This window comes from Leucoraja erinacea, chromosome 22 (genome assembly GCF_028641065.1).
Source record: "Leucoraja erinacea ecotype New England chromosome 22, Leri_hhj_1, whole genome shotgun sequence".
In the NCBI taxonomy this organism is placed as follows: domain Eukaryota; kingdom Metazoa; phylum Chordata; class Chondrichthyes; order Rajiformes; family Rajidae; genus Leucoraja; species Leucoraja erinaceus.
Window position 1 is genome coordinate 31,620,438 of NC_073398.1, and position 23,913 is coordinate 31,644,350.

The following is a 23,913-nucleotide window of genomic DNA, read 5'->3' on the forward strand; positions in this document are numbered from 1 at the left end:
AAACTGTCCCTGAATCTTGAGATATGTGTTGTTACACTTCTGCACCTCTTGCCTGATGGGAGGGAGAAGTGTTTAGGATGGCACGGTGTTGCTTCTCCACAAGTCACCCAGCTCTCTCACGATATAGTAATTCAGTCATTAGACTTTAGAGATACGGAACCTTGGTCCCACTGAGTCCACGCCGACCAGTACTCACCCCTTACACTAACACCCGTCCTACGCAACTTGGGACAAATGACAATTTACTCAGGGCCAATTAACCCACAAACCCGTACGTCTTTGGGACGTGGGAGGAAACCGGAGCCCCTGGAGAAAACCCACCCTGTCACAGGGAGAACGTGCTAACTCCATACAGGCAGCACCCGTAGTCGGGAGCGAACCCGGGGCTCTGACGCTGTGAGGCAGCAACTCTACTCCAAAAAATAAGAATTGTATCTTGTGCACGAAACGTGTTTTTAAAATCTTGGGAATTAATAATTGTCCATTTTTGATAAAGATGGATTGATAAAACCGATGCATTGTCACAAAGCAGAGAGAGTTCATGATGAGGTTGTTCACAGATGACAGGACGCTGGTAAATTTTCTAAAGTAAGGATCATATGGTGTCAGGATTAAGGATGGGATTTAGTCAGCTTCAGGTCACGCTGGACGTTCATCCTGAAGATGACAATGTTTTTGCAGTGATCATCCAAGTCCTTTCACTGCCCTGTCTTCAGCTTCCTGTCTCAGTCCAAAAAACACAAGACCAGGTTTCCAGGAACTTACTCAACAGTTATAGCAGTAGAATTAGGTCATTCAGCCCAAGATTCAAGAGAGTTTATTGTCATGTGTCCCAGAGGACAATGAAATTCTAGCTTTGCTTCAGCACAACAGGATATAGTAGGCATGAATACAGAACAGATCAGTGTGTCCATATACCATTATATAAATATATACACATTAATAAATAAAACAGATAAAGTGCAAATAAACAGATAATGGGCTATTAATGTTCAGAGTTTTGTTTGAGTTGAGTTTAATAGCCTGATGGCTGTGGGGAAGTAGCTATTCCTGAACCTGGACGTTGCAGTCTTCAGGCTCCTGTACCTTCTACCTGAAGGTAGCGGGGAGATGAGTGTGTGGCCAGGATGGTGTGGTTCCTTGATGATGCTGCCAGCCTTTTTGAGGCAGCGACTGCGATAGATCCCCTCGATGGAAGGGAGGTCAAAGCCGATGATGGACTGGGCAGTGTTTACTACTTTTTGTGGTCTTTTCCGCTCCTGGGCGCTCATCGAGTCCACTCTGCCATTCATTCATGGCTCATCTCTGCCTCCTACTCCCATTTTCCTGCCTCCTCCCCATAACCCTTGACACCCGTTCTAATCAACAATTTCTCTACCAATGTCCACTGACTTGGCCTCCACTGAACTCTGTGGCAATGAGTTCCACGGATTAACTACCTTCTATTAACTAACATTATCTCTTTTTGTAACTTTGTCAGAGTTTTTGTGGCGACTCTTTTGTGTAATTTGTATGCAAAAAACAAGATTTTCACTGCACCTAGCTGGGTACAAGTGACAATAAAGTATCATCATTATCATGTGTTGGAAGGAACTACAGATGCTGGTTTACACCAAAGATAGACACAAAATGCTTGAGTAACTCAGCTAGTCAGGCAGCATCTCTCGTTAGAAGGAATTGGTGACGTTTCGGGTCAAGACCCTTCTTGAGAGATATGGACGGGTAAGGTGTAAACCTGAGATCAAAGTAGGTGAAGATCAAGGAAAATGTAGATCATTAGTAACAGAAGGGAAGATGACAATGAAGCATGCAAAGTAAAATGTAATCAGGAGGACAAGAAAATGCCATGGCATAGTAATGGTACAATGAAAATTAAAGTTTGATTAGACTACAGAGTTTGAAAGAGATTTGAGGGAACTTGTTTTTCTTGGATGTCATCAGCGGAGGGGATAAGAGGAAACTATTCAACATGACTCGTCTGACAGGCCGCATCTGTGGAGAGAAGGGACGGGTAACGTTTCGGGTCGAGACCCTTCTTCAGACTGGGAGTCATGGGAGAGAGACATCAACATTCTCCCCCCAAAAAAGAGATGAAACAAAAGAGTTTGAAATAAAAAGAGAGAATGGTGGAAGTACTCGGCAAGTCTTTCCACAACTGGAGTTCTGAGATGCTGTCGATCGGAAACATTTATTCTCTTTCTCTCTCCACAGACGCTGCCTGACCTCCTGAATATTTCTGGTGTTCCTAGTTGTATTTCAGCTTGCTATTTTGCCTGTGTTTTAAATATTTGATTCTTTATTCTGAGCTGTGTTGGGCTGATATTTCAGTTTCAGTTTCGTTAATTGTCACGTGTGCTGAGGTAGAGTGAAAAGCTTTTGTTGCGTGCTAACCAGTCGGCAGAAAGTCCATAAATCACAATTATAATCATACTTTATCAGCCAAGTATGTTTTGCAACATACGAGGAGTTTGATTTGCCATTCAGTTGTATTAATAAAAAGCAACAAAACACACAAAATACATTTTAACATCAACATCCGCCACAGTAACTCCACATTCCTCACTATGATGGAAGGCGAAAAAAATATTTGTACATGATTACAATCGAGCCAGCCATCTACAGTGTGTATGTACATGATAAAGGCTTGATAAGAGAGGTAGTGAATCCTGAACATTTGAGGGTCAAAAGCCAAGTTAATATTGCATGCAGCACTGTTAAAAATTGTGTGTTGGTTATGACTTTATTTTCCACTCAAACTTAATTTTACCTTCCAACTGCAAGAGGTGTGAAGACTGTCAGTGCATGCCAACCTGCAAATTATTTCACGTTAATAAAGATGATTGAAAATCTGCTCACTTGGCAAGAAAACCTTTTGTTGAAAATAAAAGAACATAGTACCATATAACCATATAACAATTACAGCACGGAAACAGGCCATCTCGGCCCTACAAGTCCGTGCCGAACAAAATTGTTTTTCCCCTTAGTCCCACCTGCCTGCACTCATACCATAACCCTCCATTCCCTTCTCATCCATATGCCTATCCAATTTATTTTTAAATGATACCAATGAACCTGCCTCCACCACTTCCACTGGAAGCTCATTCCACACCGCTACCACTCTCTGAGTAAAGAAGTTCCCCCTCATATTACCCCTAAACTTCTGTCCCTTAATTCTGAAGTCATGTCCTCTTGTTTGAATTTTCCCTATTCTCAAAGGGAAAAGCTTGTCCACATCAACTCTGTCTATCCCTCTCATCATTTTAAAGACCTCTATCAGGTCCCCCCTTAACCTTCTGCGCTCCAGAGAATAAAGACCTAACTTATTCAACCTATCTCTGTAACTTAGTTGTTGAAACCCAGGCAACATTCTAGTAAATCTCCTCTGTACTCTCTCTATTTTGTTGACATCCTTCCTATAATTGGGCAACCAAAATTGTACACCATACTCCAGATTTGGTCTCACCAATGCCTTGTACAATTTTAACATTACATCCCAGCTTCTATACTGTACCTTGCTATGTACCTTGCTATTAATGAAAGAAAGGGGGGTTGGCTGGGGAAAATAAATGAATGCGTGTTGCATTACTTGCATTGGTCATCATAAGTGGACTTAATGGACAGATTATTGCATTGGCAGGGCCGTTAGAAACAATACCTCGCATATTTTTAATTTGCAGCTTGTGCAATCTCAAGATGTTACAAAAGAGGATAATGAACGAAGCAATTTGAAATGTAGAATTCCGATGTAAAGTGGGGGTGAATGTGGCAAACAATTTTCACTGGGCAAGTTCCCACCACTGGCTGCGAGTTTAGTTTTAGTTCAGAGATACAGCGCAGAAATAGCTTCTTTGGCCCACCGGGTTTGCGCCGACCAGCAATCCCCGCACACTAACGCTACGAGGGACAATTTACAATTTTACCAAGCCAATTAACCAACAAACCTGTGCATCTTTGGAGTGTGGGAGGAAACCAGAGAAAACCCACATGGGACTCGGGGAAACGAACAAACTCAGTTTGGACAGCATCCCGCAGTCAGGATTGAACCCGGGTCTCTGGCGCTGTAAGGCAGCAACAATACTGCTGTGCTACCGCGCCATCAAGGTTTGCAACTCAGGCAACATCCCTGGAGAAGGGTAATGCAATCAATGTTTGACCTTTCATCAGAATTGGCCAATTCCGCATCAAAGTGGCAACAGCGACATTCCCCATTCAATGTAGACAAAAATGCTGGAGAAACTCAGCGGGTGAAGCAGCATCTATTGAGTGAAGGAAATAGGCGATGTCCCACATTCAATGATCACCCTCTGTAATTTTCAACATCTTTAAAATGCTCTCACCAAACCAGGTCTTCCTCTCCTCTTCCCCCTTTTGTGGGAAGTCTGAAATTGTTGAACTCGTGGTTTGATTGAGGATGATGGCAACCCATCAGATGATGAGTTGTATCCATCAACTTAGGATGAGATTTGATGGAACAATATTGAAGGCCAAAGATCTTTGGGCCAAGCCAAACCACGGAGGATTTAAGTGACAGGAAATTGGAAGCGCAGACTGACAGAGGTGGAGTGTTGAATGGCCATTCGGTCTGTTTTGGTTACTCGGGTGGAGAGGAGACCATGAGGTGTTCAGCGAATGTAGTGCACTAGATTGGGAAAAGTACAGATAAGTTGCTGCTTCACTTGGAGGGAGTTTGTTGGAAAGATAAAAGGGATCAGATTTGCATCTCCCGTGGTTGCATGAGAAGGTGCTGGGAGTTTGTGCTATTGTGGATGGGAGCTGAAGTCCGGCAGATTTATCCCGTGGGAATTCCAAAGGGGGAGGCAAGATGAAGACTTGTCTGGTGGAATCGTGTTGAAGATGTTGCTAATGACAGAGGATGGTCCAATGATTGTGGTATCTTGTGGTTGTAGTTTGCACGCAGCTGTGTTTGAGCAACGCTGCTTCAGTTGAACAGAGAGCAAAAAATAAAATTGTAGCCAAAGAATATTGTTGAGAGAGGATGGGGAGGAAGAATGTAGTGTGACTTTCGACTTCAGACTCTAGAGATACATTGTGGAAACAGGCCCTTCAACTGACTCGGTCGGGGGGGACTATGTATAAACACTGCTGTAATTTCTACATGGTGAAACCAAAATGTATAAAAATGGCCTTCAATAAAATCTGACAATGTTCACTTTAACAGTTTCACTTTCTATTACAAATCTCGAATTGTGGAGTACGGTGTAAAATAAATAAATGACGGTTCTTTGTCCCAAACATTATGGAGGGCACTGTTTTGCCTGTGTTTTCACAAATCTAAAAATCGTCAAAGTCCAATACTAATATGTGAAAAGTGTTTTTTTTTAAATGCGTTGTTGCGCATGTTTGAGTTTGGAGGGAAAGTCAGTAAGCAGTAGCTTGTCCCTTTGGTTCAGAGACGGCCAGTCATTAGATTTTGCAAGGCATGATGACCACATTTAGAAAGTGCTGTGGTTCGACCTACTTGTGAGTTGCTGACCCCCACAAGTTCTCTCGAGTACAGTCACTGAATGGCCAATGTACTTGCAGCTGAGTGAGACTGAAATTGGAAGCGTGTGAAGAATTTTAGATGTGTTCTTGTACTCGTATCTTGCAGTAAGTTGGCCCATTTGACCATGATTCCTGGCACGTTGGCGCAACAGTCGAATTGCTGCCTGACAGCGCCAGAGACCCGGGTTCGATCCTGACCACGGGTGCTGTCTGTACAGAGTTTGTACCTTCTCCCCGTGACCGCGTGGGTTTTCTCCGGGTGCTCCGGTTTCCTCCCACACTCCAAAGACATGCGGGTTTGTAGGTTAATTGGATTCGGCAAAGTTGTAAATTGACCCTGATGTTTACCGTGTGCTGGTGTAACGGGGTTTGCTGGTCAGCACGGACTCGGGCCGAAGGGCCTGTTTCTACACTGTATCTCTAAACTAAACTAAAATCAACTACAATTTAAATCCTCCACCGCCCTTAATTGAGCCAGTATGGTTTGTGCGATGTACTTTCACCACTCTGTGACTTTCCCAGGGTGATTTGTGGCATTTAACATCTGTGTTTGAATGCTTTTGGCTAGTGGATGCTTGTTTGTACATTTAAGCTTTCACTTGCAGCTTTTGAACCCATGTTGTAGTTTGACAAGATAGATTGTCCCAAACGATATTGGTCAGTCAGTATTCTGCAAATCACTCCACTTACTAACATAGAAGGGTGAAGGGTGAGGGGGGAAAAAGATTTAATGGGAACCTGAGGGGGCAACTTATTTTCACATAAATGGTGGTTGGCGTGTGGAACGAACTGCCGGAGGAGGTAATTGAGGCAGGTATATCACAACTTTAAGAAACATTTAGGCAGGTACATGGATGTGATGAGTTTAGAGGGATATGGGCCACATGCAGGCAGGTGAGACTGGTAAAGATGGGGCATATTGGTTGGTATGGGCAGGTTTGGCTGAAGGGCCTGTTTTCTCACTGTATGACTAACTCTGTGACCTTGGTTCTTGGTTTCTTGGTCCTCCAAAATATTCCAAATGGAATTTAAACTGGACCTGATCTATTTCTGGCAGATGAGACTCTAAAACAGTACCCCATATTTCTCACAGTGGGTAGGCTGGGCAATTCGAAGTACAACAGTTCAATTCCCAGTAGGGGAATACACGTTTTTTGTACATTGGATTTGTTTTGGATATTTCATTTCTTCATAAAGTTTTTTTTTTTTTAAATAAAAATTCAAAAGTGTGACGTCAAATACATTTTTATGGTGCCAAGTGCAAGTTGTAGCCATCAAAGTGAAACCTTTTCCCTGCACCCACAGACATTGTTCATGTTGCTTGATGTTGGGGAAAGCAAAATGGGAGCTTTCAACAGCAACACTGGCAAACCTGACCAGGAGCTGTTCTATCAGCACCACTCCCTGCAGCAATTGCTCACTGGTTTCTTTAGAAGATACAGTCAAGTCCATTTCAAACAGCTCAGCCAGAGTATCCACCATACATAAGCACAACCTCCCCGGTCAGTACAGAATGTATAGAACTCCCCACTGAGTCCATATGCAAGAGGCCCCATTTTGGTTCCATTTTACAATCCCAGCTATAGCTTGCAATGGTAACATAGACATTAGAAAATAGGTGCAGGATTACACCATTTGGCCCATCGAGCTAGCACCGCCATTCAATATGATCATAGCTGATCATCCAAAATTAGTACCCCGTTCTGGCTTTCTCCCCATATCCCTGGATTCCTTTAGCCCTAAGAGCTAAACCTAACTCTCTTGAAAACAGCCAGTGAATTGGCCTCCACTGCCTTCTTTAGTTTAGAGATACAGCACGGATTCAGGCCCTTCGGCCCACCGGGTCCGTACCGTCCAGCGATCCCCGCACATTAACACTATCCTAAACCCACTAAGGACAATTTTTACATTTACCAAACCAATTCGCCTACAAACCTGTACGTCTTTGGAGTGTGGGAGGAAACCAAAGATCTTGGAGAAAACCCACGCAGGTCACGGAGAGAATGTACAAACTCCGTACAGAGAGAGCACCCGTAGTTGGGATCGAACCCGGGTTTCCAGCGCTGCATTTGCTTTAAGGTGGCGACCCCACCTGACAGAGGCATGGTGGCGCCGTGGTAGAGAATTCAACAGATTCACAACTCTCTGGGTGAAAAGGTTTTTCCCCATCTCAGTCCAAAACTGTAACTCCTGGTTCTGGACTCCGCCAACATCGGGAACATTATTCCTGCATCTCGCCTGTCCAATCCTCTAAGAATTTTACATGTTTCTATAAGATCCCCTCCGCGGGCCACAAAGGCCCATTGCAGCCATCGCCTCCATTTTGGTCGTTCTGCGAACCATCGTCGCTGCCCACGCCCGGTCCTCGTTCCCCACAGGGCGTCTCCTGCAGCCGACCCCAGCTCCTCTCACCAGCCCCTTTGTCCAGTGTCCGTCTCCCTCTCCCTCCACCTCTTCTCCACTTCCCGATCCACGGAGGGGGGAGCAGGGGCCGGACTCAGCGGCCTTCCCTCTCCCAGAGAGCCGAGCCTGCAGTTGGGATACTAGTTAACCGATTCATCCGACCACATAGGATGAAGACTCAAGGAACTGCAGATGCTGGAGCCTTGCGCAAAACACAAAGTACTGGAATAACTCAGCAGGTCAGGCAGCATCTGTGCAGGAAATAAATAGATGATGTTACGGGGTCAAAGCCCTTAAGACTCCTTCCGTCTGAAAAAGGGTGTCAGCCCGAAATGTTGCCATTTCCTCCACAGATGCTGCCCGACCCGTTGAGTTCCTCCAGAACTTTGTGATTTGCTACAAGAAGGATGTTTTTTTTTGTTTTTTTTTAATGTTAGACCGTTTTACAATATGGAATTCCAATTTAAGATATTTACACAGCAAATGACAGCAGTTCCTTCCATCAAAACTTGACAACATTCACAGCTCTGTAACTAATGGTCATTCCTCCAAAATAACATGCGGAGGATTAACTCCTTAAAGCCCGTGGAGTTGAATTCATCTCTTAATGATTTACTCCCGTTAGTGCTAAAAGGGAGAAGAGGTGGCAGGTAATGTAGGATTTGAGCTAAGAACAAAAGACTGAGGACCTATTTCCTTTGCTCCATGGATGCTGCCTCACCCGCTGAGTTTCTCCAGCATTTTTATCTACCTTCGATTTTTTTCAAGTATCTGCAGTTCCTTCTTAAGCAAAGACTGGAGAACAAACACTTTGCATGGTACTGATCAGTCTGAAGAAGGGTCTCGACCTGAAACGTCACCCATTCCTTCTCTCCAGAGATGCTGCCTGTCCAGCTGAGTTACTCCAGTATTATCTTCTTCCATTCTGATGCATTCTGCTGTTGCTCCTGGGTAAGGTTTCATTTTTGTCCCATTTCTAGAGTGTGGGAATAATCCCAGAACATTTGAATTCCACTGACTCATTGGACGAATGATACTTTGGATGTCCATCAGCCATCTGGTTGAGGATCGAGGGTTGGAGAGGCATTGAGAGGTGGGTTGGGGTTCCAAAAAAGATGGGTCACAAAGGTGCAGGTTTGTAGGCTAATTAGCTTGGCATAATTGTTAATTGTCCCTAGTGTGTAGTGTTAGTGTACAGGGATCGCTGGCCTTGGTGGGCCGAACTGCCTGCTTTCATGCTGTATCTCCAAAATGTGGGGGAATTAGGACTTGAACACGAGATTTGACAGGAAGTGGAACTGAAGATATCTAATTCACGATTAGATCTGGGGAAGGGACTTCAAAAAGGTGTACAGGAAGGAACTGCAGGTGCTGGTTTACACCGAAGATAGACATAAAAAGCTGGAGTAACTCAGCCAGATGGGCAGCATCTCTGGAGAGAAGGAATGCCCTTCTCTGCTCAACATCTTAAGAAGGGGTTCATCCTAGATCGAGCTCTATCTGCTGTATAAATCCATCCCACTCTTTCACAGAACATGTGTGCACATTATCATTATCACTTTAATTTACGTTGGTATCTGTTTAGTTTAGAGATGCAGCGTGGAAACAGGCCCTTCGGCCCACCGAGTCCGCACCGACCAGCGATCGCCGTACATTTACTCTACCCTACTATCCCATTTTGCATTGCCAAGCCAATTAACTTACAAACCTGCACACCTTTGGCATGTGGGAGGAAATCGAAGATCTCGCAGAAACATCCAAACTCTGTACATCCAAACCAAGCACCCGTGGTCAGGATTGAACCGGCGTCTCTGGTGCTGTAAGACAGTAACTCTACCGCTGCCGCCCTCATGAAATGTTCCCAAACTTGTTGGACAAGTGCCCAGATCCTCCACGTTCGAGGTGGCATCTGCCATTTCTGGGGAGGGTGTCTGCATTTTCATTCTTTGACATTGTCTGAACCTGCCCATCGCTGTCAAATGTTAGTTTACAGAGTTTTGTGCGAGGTTTTTCTATTCGCCACAACAAGTTTCAATCCCCAACAGACCTCCTGGGGCCCCGTGTTCCTTTGATCTGACACAACCACAGGCATTTTGGGACCATTGCCATTGCCCGGGTGGAGATTGTGCAACCAACGGTGAAACATCATTTCAGTTCAATCCTGCCTCCGGCTGATCCATTGGCGGTTTAATACGTCGCCTCACTTTTACTGGGCGATTTTTTGTTTTCTGCCCCAGCGAAGGTTGTGTTGTTACCAGAATCTTCCTCCTCTCTAGAGTTCAGCAAGTGATAGACAGGTTGTATCAAACAAATTATTAAGTATTAAGGATTTTATGAAAAAAAAATTAATGTTGGGTTAGGTTTAGTTTAGAGATACAGCATGGAAACAAGCCTTTCAGCCCACTTTCAAGAGATAGGGCTCTTAAAGATAGCAGAGTCAGGGGATATGGGGAGAAGGCAGGAATGGGGTACTGATTGGGGATGATCAGCCATGATCACATTGAATGGCAGCGCTGGCTTGAAGGGCCGAATGGCCTACTCCTGCACCTATTGTCTATAATCCATGTTGACCAGCGATCCCACACACTAACGCTATCCAACACACTGGTGACAAATTTTACAATTTTTACCGAAGCCTATTAACCTACAAACCTGTACGTCTTCAGAGTGGGGGAGGAAACCCAAACGGTCACGATGGAAATGTACAAACTCCGTACAGATAGCACCCGTAGTCGGGATCGAACCCGGGTCTCTGGCGCTGCGAGGCAGCAACTCTACCGCTGTGTCACCGCGCCGCGCTCACGGAGCTGTATACAAAAAAAAATTCACTGTACGTGTGAACATAAAGACCCATTGACCGCATTCCTTCCCTTGGTAACTTTAAGGACCAAATAACCTTCAGGACTTCTTATACCAATGCAGTTGAGATTGGACAGCTCGGGACAGACAAGAGAATGCACTTGAGATGCTTGTGTTCAAGACTTGGCTGGTCAGTCTTTGGGACATGGTGCCACTTTTATGGATGTGATTCTCTTAAAAAATGTTCTAATCTTGTCTTGAATCTCAAGCTCTTCAGTTACTTTAAAAAAAAAATTCCATTGGCTTTGTGGCTTTTGACCATTGAATTAGTAATTCGTTGATATGAAGTTACTACTGGATATGAAGTTACTACTCCATATCAACGGTTTACTAATTGAATGATCGAAAGCCACAAAGCCAATGACATCTTCACCTGTCATATCCAGAGTATAGAGTAGCAGACATGTCAAGTATCTGATTGAAAGAGTGAGTCGCAGTTCAGATAATTGTTCATTTAGAAACCATGAGTGAAACGAGTTGTGAAACGACGTGGCTTTTTAAAAAATATATTAAAAATCCGTTTTATTCCCCTGTTCTATCTCCGCAATGAAGGGCCATATCCAATCACTCCAAGCTCGCCAGCACTGAGCATACAAATAGAGTGACATATTTCATTGCAAAGAGATGGAAGCTGTTTTATAGTTAGTTTAGATCTCTTTTTGTGCAACGTTATCAACTCGGCGGGCACGGTGGAGCAGCGGTAGAGTTGCTGCCTTTACAGCGCTTGCAACGTCGGAGACCCGATTACGGGTGCGGAGTTTGCACGTACGCCCCGCGACCTGCGCGCGTTTTCTCCGAGATCTTCGGTCTCCCACGCTCCAAAGACTTACAGGTATGTAGGTAAATTGGCGGTAAAATGTTTTTTAACAAATGTCCCTTGTGTGTGTAGGGTAGTGTTAATATACGGGGATCGCTGGTCGACGTGGGCCGAAGGGCCTGTTTCTACGTTGTATCTCTTTTATTAAAAAAATAAATAAATAAACCTCCCATTCACCACATACTGGTTGGCACTGCGTGTCAGTTAAGTAGCATCTCGTTAATAAAAACCTCAATCTCTTTATCACATCCCTTTCTAACCACTTAAATATCCCCACCTCCCCCCCCCCCCCCCCCACACATAGGTTTTTCTGCTTCATTCTAGTCGTGAGTGTCCTTCATCAATATCAGTTGGATTTATCCATCTCTGCCCTGGACTCTGCAACTCCTAGCTAAGACCAACTCCGACTCCCTGCTTCTCTCCGGCTGGAAGTTGCTCCTGTAAAACCAAAGGTCACGTCAGCGTTGTGTCCTCGTGAAGTGTCGGAGGTGCAGCCACAAACTTCAGTCACCACACAGCGCCCGCCAGCTGCCGGAAAATTGCTCCACCCATCTCGCAAACTATTCTCGCAGAGAGTAGTACACATGTTGGGCACTCTTAACCCATGGCGAACCTTTATCAAGCTTTTGGCCATTTGTCTATAATATTTTTTTTTTTTCTTCTTTTAACAAAAAATAGAGGAGAAAAGACCCCTGAACTGCCAAAGAAGTGCGAGAAGAAAAAAAGTGGAGATATGTCCCTCTATCCTTCCCATCTCCCCCCCCCAATAATATTTCCTCATAGAGTCATGCAGCCCGTCAGCCCAACTTACCCACGCCGACCAACATTCCTCCGTCTAAACTAGTCCCACCTGCCTGCTTTTGACCCCTATCCCTCTAAACCTGTCCTATCCATGCAACTGTCTAAATGTTTCTTAAACATTGTGATAGTACCTGCCTCAACTTCTTCCGGCAGCTCGTTCCATACACCCACCACTCTTTGTGTGGGGGAAAAAAAGTTATCCTCGGGACCTTTTTAATCTCCCCCCCAACCCCCACCTTAAACCTATGACCTCTGGTGCTATCTGTACGGAGTCTGTATGTTTTCTCTGTGACCTCGTTGGTTTTTCATTGAATTCCATTGTCCTATCAGGGACACATGACAATAATCACTTGAACTTGAACTTGGTTTACTCGAGATCTTCGGTTTCCTCCCACACCCCAAAGCCGTACAGGTTTATAGGTTAATTGGCTTTGGTCAAATTGTAAATAGTCCCGAGTGTGTAGGACAGTACTCATGTACGTAGTGATCGGCGCGGACCCGGTGGACCAACGGGCCTGTTTCCGGAGGGTTGTACCTCTAACATCTAAAGTCTAAAGGATAGAAATGTCAAGATTAGAGTGGAGAAGAGTTCAAAGGTGATGTGTTCAGGGAGGGGTTGCTTTTCCAGGGTGTAGCGGGGGGCCAGGAATGCATCGCCAAGGCTGGTGGAAATGATAGTGGTTTTTTAGAGGCTTTAGATAGGCACGGGGGGGGGGGGGGGGGGGGGTGGGGGGGTACAGAGCATGGAGGGGTGTTGATCGCATGCAGGCAGTGGGTGACGGCATCATGTTGGGCACGGACATTGTGGTCTGTTCATGTGCTGCCCTGTTCTACAACGTGCCAATAAAGATATTCCTTTTTAAACCCAGACTTGGTTGGCTGAGCTTGAAGTGGCGTGAAGCCTCCCTTATCTTGCCCGATCATCTCTTGACGTTCTGGTTAATCAGCGAGGCTTTATTCTTGTGTGAGCTTCACTCTGAAGTAACCCCCTGACACGCTATAATCTGCTTGCTGGTTAGCTGCACTTTCAGCGTGACGAACACACTCGGAAGCCATTTTCCCATCTTCTGCCTCACCCTCTCAAAATGGAGTCCTGTGAAGCTCGGGGACCCTGTTGCTGTGCTTGTGATTAATGCTCCCAACAATTTGTTTTCCCCCTTTGACGTCCTATTTAAGGATAAGGGGGAAGTCTTTTAGGACTGAGATGAGAAAAACCTTTTTCTACACAGAGAGTGGTGAATCTGTGTAATTCTCTCCAACAGAAGGTAGTTGAGGCCAGTTCATTGGCTATATTTAAGAGGGAGTTAGATGTGGCCCTTGTGGCTAAAGGGATCAGGGGGTATGGAGAGAAGGCAGGTACAGGATACTGAGTTGGAAGATCAGCCATGATCACATTGAATGGCGGTGCAGGCTCGAAGGGCCGAATGGCCTACTCTTGCACCTATTTTCTATGTTTATTGTGAAAATGCAGTGCAGCCTGTTATTCCCCAATAATATTTTGTCCGTATATTAAGTTAATTGTCGAGATTGGTGTTTGTTAAACCGGGTGGATTTTTTCCCCCTGCGTTACAATTTCATATCTTGCCCAGGGAGGAATCCTTCTCTGTTAATAAACACTCAATATGAAACTCCATGTTTTTGAAGTTATAAATTTGAGGGTGGCACGGTGGCGCAGCGGTAGAATTGCTGCCTTACAGCACTTGCAGCGCCGGAGACCCGGGTTTGATCCCGACTACGGGTACCGTCTGTACAGAGTTTGTACGTTCACCCCGTGACCTGCGTTGGTTTTCTCCGAGATCTTCGGTTTCCTCCCGCACTCCAAAGACGTACAGGTTTGTAGGTTAATCGGCTTGGTAAATGTAAAAATTGTCCCTAGTGGGTGTAGGAGAGTGTTAATGTGCGGGGATCGCTGGTTGGCGCGGACCCTGTGGGCTGAAGGGCCTGTTTCCGCGCTGTATCTCTAAACCTAAACTAAATTAGTGTGAGTGGGTGATCGATGGTCAGAATGAGCCCGGTGGGCCGAAGGGCCTGTTTCCCGGCTGCATCTCTAAACTAAACTAGTGTGAGTGGGTGATCGATGGTCAATGTTGCCCCGGTGGGCCGAAGGGCTTGTTTCTGTGCACCAGAGGTTTAATTTAGTTTTGAGATACTGCACGGAAACAGGCCCACCGACTCCACACAGACCATGTGGAGCACTTGGAGGGAACCCACGCGGTGACCATTGTGTGAAAGGCCCCAGGTCAAGCGAATACGAAAGTGCAAGCATTCTCCCACTCTTGTGGAACATAGATATGGGGGCATGAATCTTGACTGAATTCTATGCAGCAATTTTACACTAAGCTGTCTGAACATTTGGAATTTCTCCGTGCCCTCATGGAAACATAGACAAGAGCAGTAGGCCATTCGGCCCTTCAAGCTAGCACCGCCATTCAATATGATCATGGCTGATCATCCACAATCAGAACCTCATTCCTGCTTTTTCCCCATGTCCCTTGATTCCGTTAGCCCCAAAAGCTAAATCTAACTGGCTAGCTCGAAGGGCCGAATGGCCTACTCCTGCACCTATTGTCTATTGTCTAACTCTCTCTTGAATACATCCAGTATTCTCCTATGTGGTGAGGGCCCATTGTAGACGATGACGGCATGGTTGTGCATAGACTTGCACAACGACCAGTGCGTGGGAGAGATTCAATCGCTCAGCAGCTCCCACACACTCCCGACGTATATACGCATCTCATACCTATTGCAACTTAAAATGACATTGCTTTAAATGTGTGCTGTCTATAAGCTTGTGTCCCTTGCCGTCAAATCCTTTCCTATCACAAGCAGGAAATGTCAGGCGGCAGGGATGAATTTAGGCAGGTTTCTGAACAGCACCTTTCTCTCCGTCCTCTTGGATCTCAGTGCCTGTGCCTGTAGACTCTCAAGTTGAAGGCCGAACCAATTTTATTTTCAAATTCGGGTTGGGAAAGCCGTTCCTTGCATCAGTCATGTTGATAGTCTAAACTGTGAGAACCGTGAAACTCCGTGACATCTCTTCAGTGGAATTTATATTGAAAAAGATCATTCATGGCAAGAAGCTAACATACCGTGGGGATAATTTGCGAATATTTCGTGATTACTCTCCTGAGGTAGTCCAGAAAATGAGATTGTTTACACCGGCAAGACACACTTTGAGGGATGTCCCGGGAGTAAGATATGGAATTTACTTTCCCGGAAAAATGAAGATATCTTATAATGGCGTTGAACGCTCATTTGCAGTGCCCGGAAAAGCTTTAAATTATGCAGAGGACATCGCTAAGAAAACATCGGGGCAAACTGCCGACAAAGAAGAAGATTGAACTTTTTACAGAGCTTTGAACTGATTAAAATGGCCGAGCTAACCAGACAATTAAAAAGCTTATCTCGTTGGAATGTGTTATTCAGAGAGCTTGGTTATATTCAACCTTGGATGAAAAGCTCAAAGTTTAACCCCTTGGCACCTGCCTGTACGGTAGTTAACCCTTTGGTACCGGCCTGTATGATGTATGGTAGTTATAGAAAGGGATATTATGTAAGAATCCTGGGGGGATATATATTGGAAAGTTTAGATTAGACTAAGATTGGATAATTGGAAGGACATATATACTTATATAAAATCGTGTATATGTTGTGTTCTATATTTGTTTTGGGGTTTTTTTTACTCTTTATGTCTCTTCCTGGTAACTTTTTTTTTTTTAATTTTTTTTTTTTTTTCTCTCGGCTGTCACTCACTGGTTTGATAAACTCATATAAGAAAAGACAAAATATGAAACGGTATGTAACTTTTTATGAGGATTCACCAAGGGGGAGGAGCTCAATGTATAACAACATCACGGAGGTCGATACATTTTTTGCCATCATTGATGGCTATTCGTCCTTAAGGTATCTTCCCTTAGATACCTTAATAGCACCTTTTTTTTTAAAGCACAATTTTTATCTGTTTAATTTTTTTGAAAGTAATTGTATATCACATTCTTTTTTTCTTTTTCTAAGGCACTTTACAAGAAGGAGATGCAATATAAATCTAATGAACCGGGATGACCACCCAAGTCCTAAAATTCTGAGGTATTTGGTTGCACCATATGATTCAGGAATATTACCCTGATTACAATGCAAGACGATAGACAAATAAAGAATGGAGGAATTACATTTTGTAGTTGGAATATAAGGGGTGCCAACGAACCAATTAAGAGGGGTAAAATTTTTGCACAACTAAAATCGTTAAAAAGCGACATAATGTTTTTGCAGGAGACCCACATGAAACAACAAACACAAATAAGATTAAAGGCGAATTGGATAGGCCAAACATACTACTCCTCATTTACTTCTAAATCTAGGGGTACAGCTATTCTTATTAGGAAAGGTATTCCTTTTAAATTAAAGAATACTATATCAGATAAAGAGGGAAGGTATACTATAGTCTCGGGTGAAATTTATGCAACCCCACTAACTTTGATAAATATTTATGCTCCGAATTTTGATAACCCCCAATTTTTTGATAAAATTATTGATATAATATCAGAGTTTAATTACCAAAATGTGATAATAGGGGGGGACTTTAACTGTGTTTTAGATTCATATCTAGATAAGTCATCAAAACAAAAGAAGAGTAATTTAAAATCTAAAACTAGCGAACTTCTAAATACATATATAAAAAATACTAATATAATAGATGTATGGAGATCTGCTAATCCAGTTGGAAGGGAATACTCGTTTTACTCTCCGGTGCATAAAACTTATTCAAGAATTGATTATTTTTTAGTGGACATGAAATTAATGCCTTATACAAACAACCCAACATACCACATTAGTAGTATCTCAGATCATTCTCCGTTGACATTCTCAGTAACATTTGAGGGAATGCCGGGTAAAAAAATTTTTTGGAGGTTTAATACAAATATTTTAAATGACGTGCAAGGATATCAATATTTAAAACACAACAAATGAAACTTTTTTTCGATACAAATGATATACCAGGTACTTCGCCTTCTTTATTATGGGAAACTTTTAAGGCATTTATGAGAGGAATTATAATTTCATACCAAAGTTTTCAAAATAAAAAGAATAAGACAGAACAATTGTTGTTAGAACAAGAAATCAGACAGTTAGAGTTGGATAATGCCAAAGATTCCACGACAGATAAACACAATAAGATAGTATTACTGAAATTTAAACTTAATCGAATTTTATCGGCAAGAGTAATAAGACTATTCCAAATTACAAAACAGGAACATTTTGAGTTTGGTGACAAGCCACATAAACTTTTAGCTCGCCAATTGAAAAAACAAGAAAGGGAAAATACTATAACCAAAATTAAATCAGAGAAAAGCGAATTACTAATATTACCTAAAGATATTAATAATAGATTTGCCCAATTTTACCAAAACTTATATACATCTAAAATTATAATAGAAGATAGTAAAATAAAAACATTTCTAGATAACTGTAATCTTCCAATACTGGACCCTTTGGAACAAGAGGAACTAGGAGCTCAAATTACAATCAAAGAAATAAGTGAAACAATAAAATCGCTGAAAAATGGTAAGACACCGGGACCAGATGGTTTTAATAATGAATTTTATAAAAAATTTCAGGAGATAACGGCCCCTTATTTATTTAATTTATACTCCCATGCTTTTAAAGAAAACAAACTACCTGAAACACTAACAGAATCAACTATTACGCTTATTCCAAAAAAAGATAAAGATTTAGAAGATCCGGGCTCGTACAGAGCTATATCACTTTTAAATACAGATCAGAAAATTTTAGCAAAGATTTTAGCAAGTAGATTAAGCAAATATATTAGTAAACTGATAAACCCTGATCAAACGGGGTTTATACCTAAAAGATACTCATTTAATAATCTGAGACGTCTGTTTAATATAATGTACTCGCATAAAGTAGAGGAAGAAGATATATCAATTATTTCTTTGGATGCAGAGAAAGCATTTGATCAGGTAGAGTGGCAATATTTATATAAAGTACTACAAAAATTTAACATGGGAGAGAATTTTATAACATGGGTAAAATTATTATATGATAAACCGATGGCAAGAATTTTAACTAATAACATGTTATCTCAAAAATTTCAACTATCAAGGGGTAATAGGCAGGGATGTGCACTATCACCCCTGCTATTTGCCCTTATGATAGAACCTCTGGCTGAAAGTATAAGAATTCATCCGAATATTCAGGGCTATAATACCAGGGACTCAAAGAATAAAATCTCATTATATGCAGACGATATACTTTTATATATTACAAAGTCACAAACGAGCATACCAAATTTATTAAACTTAATAGAGGAATTTGGGTCTTTTTCTGGATATAGAATAAACTGGAACAAAAGCGAAATCATGACATTAAAACCTCAAGAACCTACACACTTACTGAAGTTCCCCTTTAAAATCGCAACAGAAAAATTTAAATATTTGGGTATTCAGATTACTAGAAAATATAAAGCATTATTCAATGCTAATTTCATACCTTTATTAAATAAACTTAATACACAGATTAAATTTTGGAAAACACTTCCCTTATCACTATTAGGTAGTAGAATAAATGCAATAAAAATGATCTTCCTACCACAATTACTATACCTATTTCAGTCTATACCGGTATATATACCAAAATATTTTTTTAAAAAATTAGACTCTAACATTACAAATTATATTTGGGACTATAAATCACATAGAATCACAAAAAAACACTTATGTAAACCAAAAGAGGTCGGGGGACTTTCACTTCCGAATTTTATGTATTATTACTGGGCAGTGCATATTAAGAATATGATTTATTGGTTGGATAGTTCTACACAACAGACAGAATGGATAAAAATGGAGAAGGAGGATTGTCATCCTTGTAATATAGGAACAATCCTCTTTTCCCCCAAAAAACTGAATAACACAATATATAAGAAGAACCCAATTATATATGGTACAATAAGAATTTGGAAACAAATAAAATTATCTTTAAAATTAAGAAATCTATCACTGTTAATGCCAATTGCGAATAACCCTTTATTTAAACCATCTCTTATTGATAAGACATATAACCAATGGGAAAGTCTCGGAATTAGAAGGATCAGGGATATGTACGAAACAGGAAACCTACTATCATTCCAACAACTACAATTAAAATTTAAATTGAAAAACAATCAATATTTTAAATATCTTCAGATTTGCGACTTTGTGAAAAAATATATACAAGGATATCAAAAAGTAACTCCTGACTTATTGGAAGAAGCAATGAATATTGAAGCTGACTCACAAAAATTAATATCCTATTTATATAATAGTATTCTAAATATAGACCTACCATCGACAGAGGTACTTAGAGAAGAGTGGGAACGGGAATTAATGATAAAAATTACGAAGGTTAAATGGGAAAAATACCTGATATATATTCACAAATGTTCAATTAATGTAAGACATAATCTAATACAATTTAAAATTGTACATAGATTATATTATTCAAAAACAAGATTGAACAAATTTTATCCAAATATATCCGCCACTTGTGATAAATGTCTAGCCCAAAAGGCAACTATAACACACTCCTTAGTTTCCTGCATAAAACTTTATAGATTTTGGAATGATATTTTTGAAATACTTACAAAATTATTCAAGACAAGAATGGAACCTAATACTGAAATGATTATATTTGGTGTAATGGAAGATGGGAATAAATTGAACACATCTCAAAATCTATTCCTTAATTATGGTTTAATAATAGCAAAAAAATTAATACTTAAATTTTGGAAGGGTACATCAATACCAACGCTTAAAATGTGGATTGCAAGTATGTTGGACACTGCTCATCTTGAGGAAATGCGATTCCTCCTAATGGATAAATCAGACCAATTCATAACGAGTTGGTCTCCATTCGTCGTTTTTTTGGAATCATATGGTGTAACACAATTGTAAAAAAATAACTGTTTCAGGACTGGACGAGGGTTGGTCAAGACTATAAATAATGATCTCCTTTTCTTTTCACTATTTTCTCTCTCAACTTTCTTCATTTACTCGTTTTCTTTCTTCACACACTATATATTTCACATTTTTCTATCCTTTACTATCTAACCTCTTTTTCTTATTCTCATCTTTTTTCAATGTAACAAAAAAAAAAAAAGAAGTTGTACATAAAATGTATTATGAAAATATATATTAGACACTTTGGTGCCATATGACTGTGCTTACTTCTAAAAAAAAATAATATAAAAAAAAAAAATAAACTGTGAGAATCCCGCAATAAATCCCCCCCCCCCCCCCCCCATTCTGAGTCACAGTGATTGCAGGTATGGATTTGCAGAGGTGATATTTGGTGTTTGTTTACAATACGAATAGTTGTAGGAAGTTTGGAGACTTGTTTTGCAATTAGCTTCAAGACTCCAAGCTGGGCAGACTCCCGATTCAAGTTCGAGTTTGCGTTTATAGTTTTTTTCTTTTAATTTTATAAATCATGTTTCTCGGGGTATCTAAATGTTATTAGTTGATTAAGTTATGACTATCGGATGGAAGCTGCATACCCAAATCCCGTTGCACCTATGTGCAATGACAATAACATATTATTATTATTACTTAACCAACTGAGCTACAGTGAAATTTGAGTTACCATGCAGCCATACTAAGTGAAAAGCAACACCACACACACACATAAAATAAATTTAACATAAACATCCACCACAGTGGGATCAACTTTCCTCACAGTGATGGAAAGCAATAAAGTTTAGTCATCCTCATCTTTGTTTGCTGGGTAATGTGAGGGGAGGGCGCGTTTGCCGACTGCTTTGGGATAAATCTAAATACTTAGCAAAATAAACTGGATAAATTCACACAAAGGCTGGTGGGTGGATGGAACCAGCTGCCGGTGGATGTAGTTGAGGCAGGGACTATCACGACGATCTTATTGAATCATGGCTGATCATCCAAAATCAGTACCCCGTTCCTGTTTTCTCCCCATTGCCCTTGATTCCATTATCCCTCAGAGCTATATCTAACTGTCTCTTTAATACATCCAGAGAATTGGCCTCCACTGCCTTCTGTGGCAGAGAATTCCACAGATTCACAACTCTCTGGGTGAAAACGTTTTTCCTCATCTCAGTCGTAAATGGCCTACTCCTTATCTTAAACTGTGACCCCTGGTTCTGGACTCCCCCGCAATATCGGGAACATTTTTCCTGCATCTTGCCTGTCCAATCCCTTAAGAATGTTGTATGTTTCTATAAGATGCCCTCTCATCCTCCTAAATTCCAGTGAATATAAGCCCATTCGATCCATTCTTTTCTGATGACACTGGAACAAAGAAAATAGGTGCAGGAGTAGGCCATTTGGCCCTTCAAGCCAGCACCGCCATTTATTGTGATCATGGCTGACCATCCACAATCAGTAATCCATTCCTACCTTGTCCTCGTATCCCTTAATTCTGCTGGCCCCCGAGAGCTCTAATTGAAAGGCAGGGAACTGAGCAGGTGGCCTTGTGACAGTGTGAAGTGTGGATCGAGTCAATGGAAGGGAGATTGTTTACTTAATGGGCTGGGCCATGTCCGCGACTCTACACAGCATGGAAACAGGCCCCATCCACCCAAACCAAGAAGCCCCATCCACCCATCCACCTGCCTGCGCTTGGCCAATATTCTCATAAACATTTCCAATCCATGTTTTTCTGATTATTAATGTGAAGATTGGCATTGTTCCCAGAGATGATAATATTTCATCTGCTTTAATAACTCTGAACTTTTTCAAGCCACGAGGTGAACCAACGTGGGAAGTAAAAGATCAGTGGACTTAAAACTGAATTTTAGTTTAGTTTACATAGAAACAGAAAAATAGGTGCAGGAGTAGACCATTCAGCCCTTCGAGCCAGCACTGCCATTCAATATGATCATGGCTGATCATCCAAAACCAATTCCTGCTTTGCCCCCCCCATATCCCTCCTTCATTCCCTCAGCCCTAAGAGCTAAATCTAACTCTCTCTTGAAAACATCCAGTGAATTGACCTCCACTGCCTTCTGTAGCAGAGAATTCCACAGATTCACAACTCTCTGGATGAGGCAGTTTTTCCTCATCTCAGTCCTAAATGGCCTACCCCCTTATTCCTAAACTGTGACCCCCTAGTTCTGGACTCCCCCCCCCCCAACATCGGGAACATTCTTCCTGCATCAAGCCTGTCCAATCCTTGAAGAATTTTATGTGTTTCAATAAGGTCTCCTCTGATCCTTCTAAATTACAGTGAATACTAGCACAGTCAACCCATTCGTTCATCACATGTCAGTTTAGTTTAGAGATACAGCGAGGAAACAGGCCCTTCGGCCCAGCGAGTCCGCACATTAACATTATCCTACACACACTGGGGAAAATTTACACACACGCCAAGCCAATTAACCTACAACTCTGCACGTCTTCGGAGTGTGGGAGGAAACCGAAGATCTCGAAGAAAACCCACGCAGGTCACGGGGAGAACGTAGAAACTCCACACAGACAGCACCTGTAGTCGAGGTCGAACCCGGGTCTCCGGAGCTACAAGCGCTGCAAGACGGCAACTCTACCGCTGCGCCACCGGGGCCGATTTTAGGACATTTTTTTGTTCCAGTGTGAATTTTAATTTCCAATGCGGAGATATGTGCCGGCAGATAAGGGATGCTCTTGGCAACGCAGACATTCTGGGCCGAAGGGCCTGTTCCTGTGCTGTTCTGTTCGATGTTATAAACAGCAGATTTTTGCTGACGGCCAGGATCCGAGTTGGTGCCAAGTGTTAACGATGTTGGGTTGTGGTTCTTTACCCACATTGTCATTGTTGTTCATTGTCATTGTTCTGTGCAACACCACAATGGGTCCCTACGGTAGCGGAGAAAGGAGTCTCTCAGTTCCTTCATCCGAGTTGGGTTTGGACCTGGGTCTCGATTTGAACGGGTAGACAGACTTCCAACCTACTGTGCTGACAAGCTTAATCATCTCCAATAAAACCAATCCTTTGTCATCTCCAATAAAACACAATCCTTTGCAGGTAACGTGGTTGTGGCCGTGCCATTTTATGTTTTCACCCATTGCGAGGGTGGGGGAGGGAGGGGGGGAGAGGGGGGGGGGGGGGGGGGGCTGGTGCCAGTTATATTTTCTATTGGAAGTTATTTCAATTAATACTGAAACGCACCTTTAACCCACAGGTGCTGATTTCACACAGCAGTCTAGTCATGGTTATCATATGTTGAATTTACAGTAGATTCAACTTCTTGTGAGCATAGTGAGTTTGAAGGCAATGCAGGAACTGGAACCACAGGCCCCATTGTGTCAGAGGGAACAGGGGAACAGGGAACTGGGGAATAAACTGGGGATTATGAGCCATTGACTACGGACATTTTTAAGGCAGGAATTGGTAGATTCTTGATTGGTACGGGTGTCGGGGGTTATGGGGAGAAGGCAGGAGAATGGGGTTAAGAGGGGAAGGTAGATCAGCCATGATTGGATGGCGGGGTAGAATAGATGGGCCGAATGGCCTAATCCTGCTCGTCT

General features: G+C 42.2%; 1 long non-coding RNA gene across 2 annotated transcripts in view; it reads left to right on the forward strand.

The window, feature by feature from the left end:
- Nucleotides 1–23,913, forward strand: part of LOC129707925 (uncharacterized) — a 191,510-nt gene that overhangs the window by 124,162 nt on the left and 43,435 nt on the right. The window lies entirely within an intron of this gene.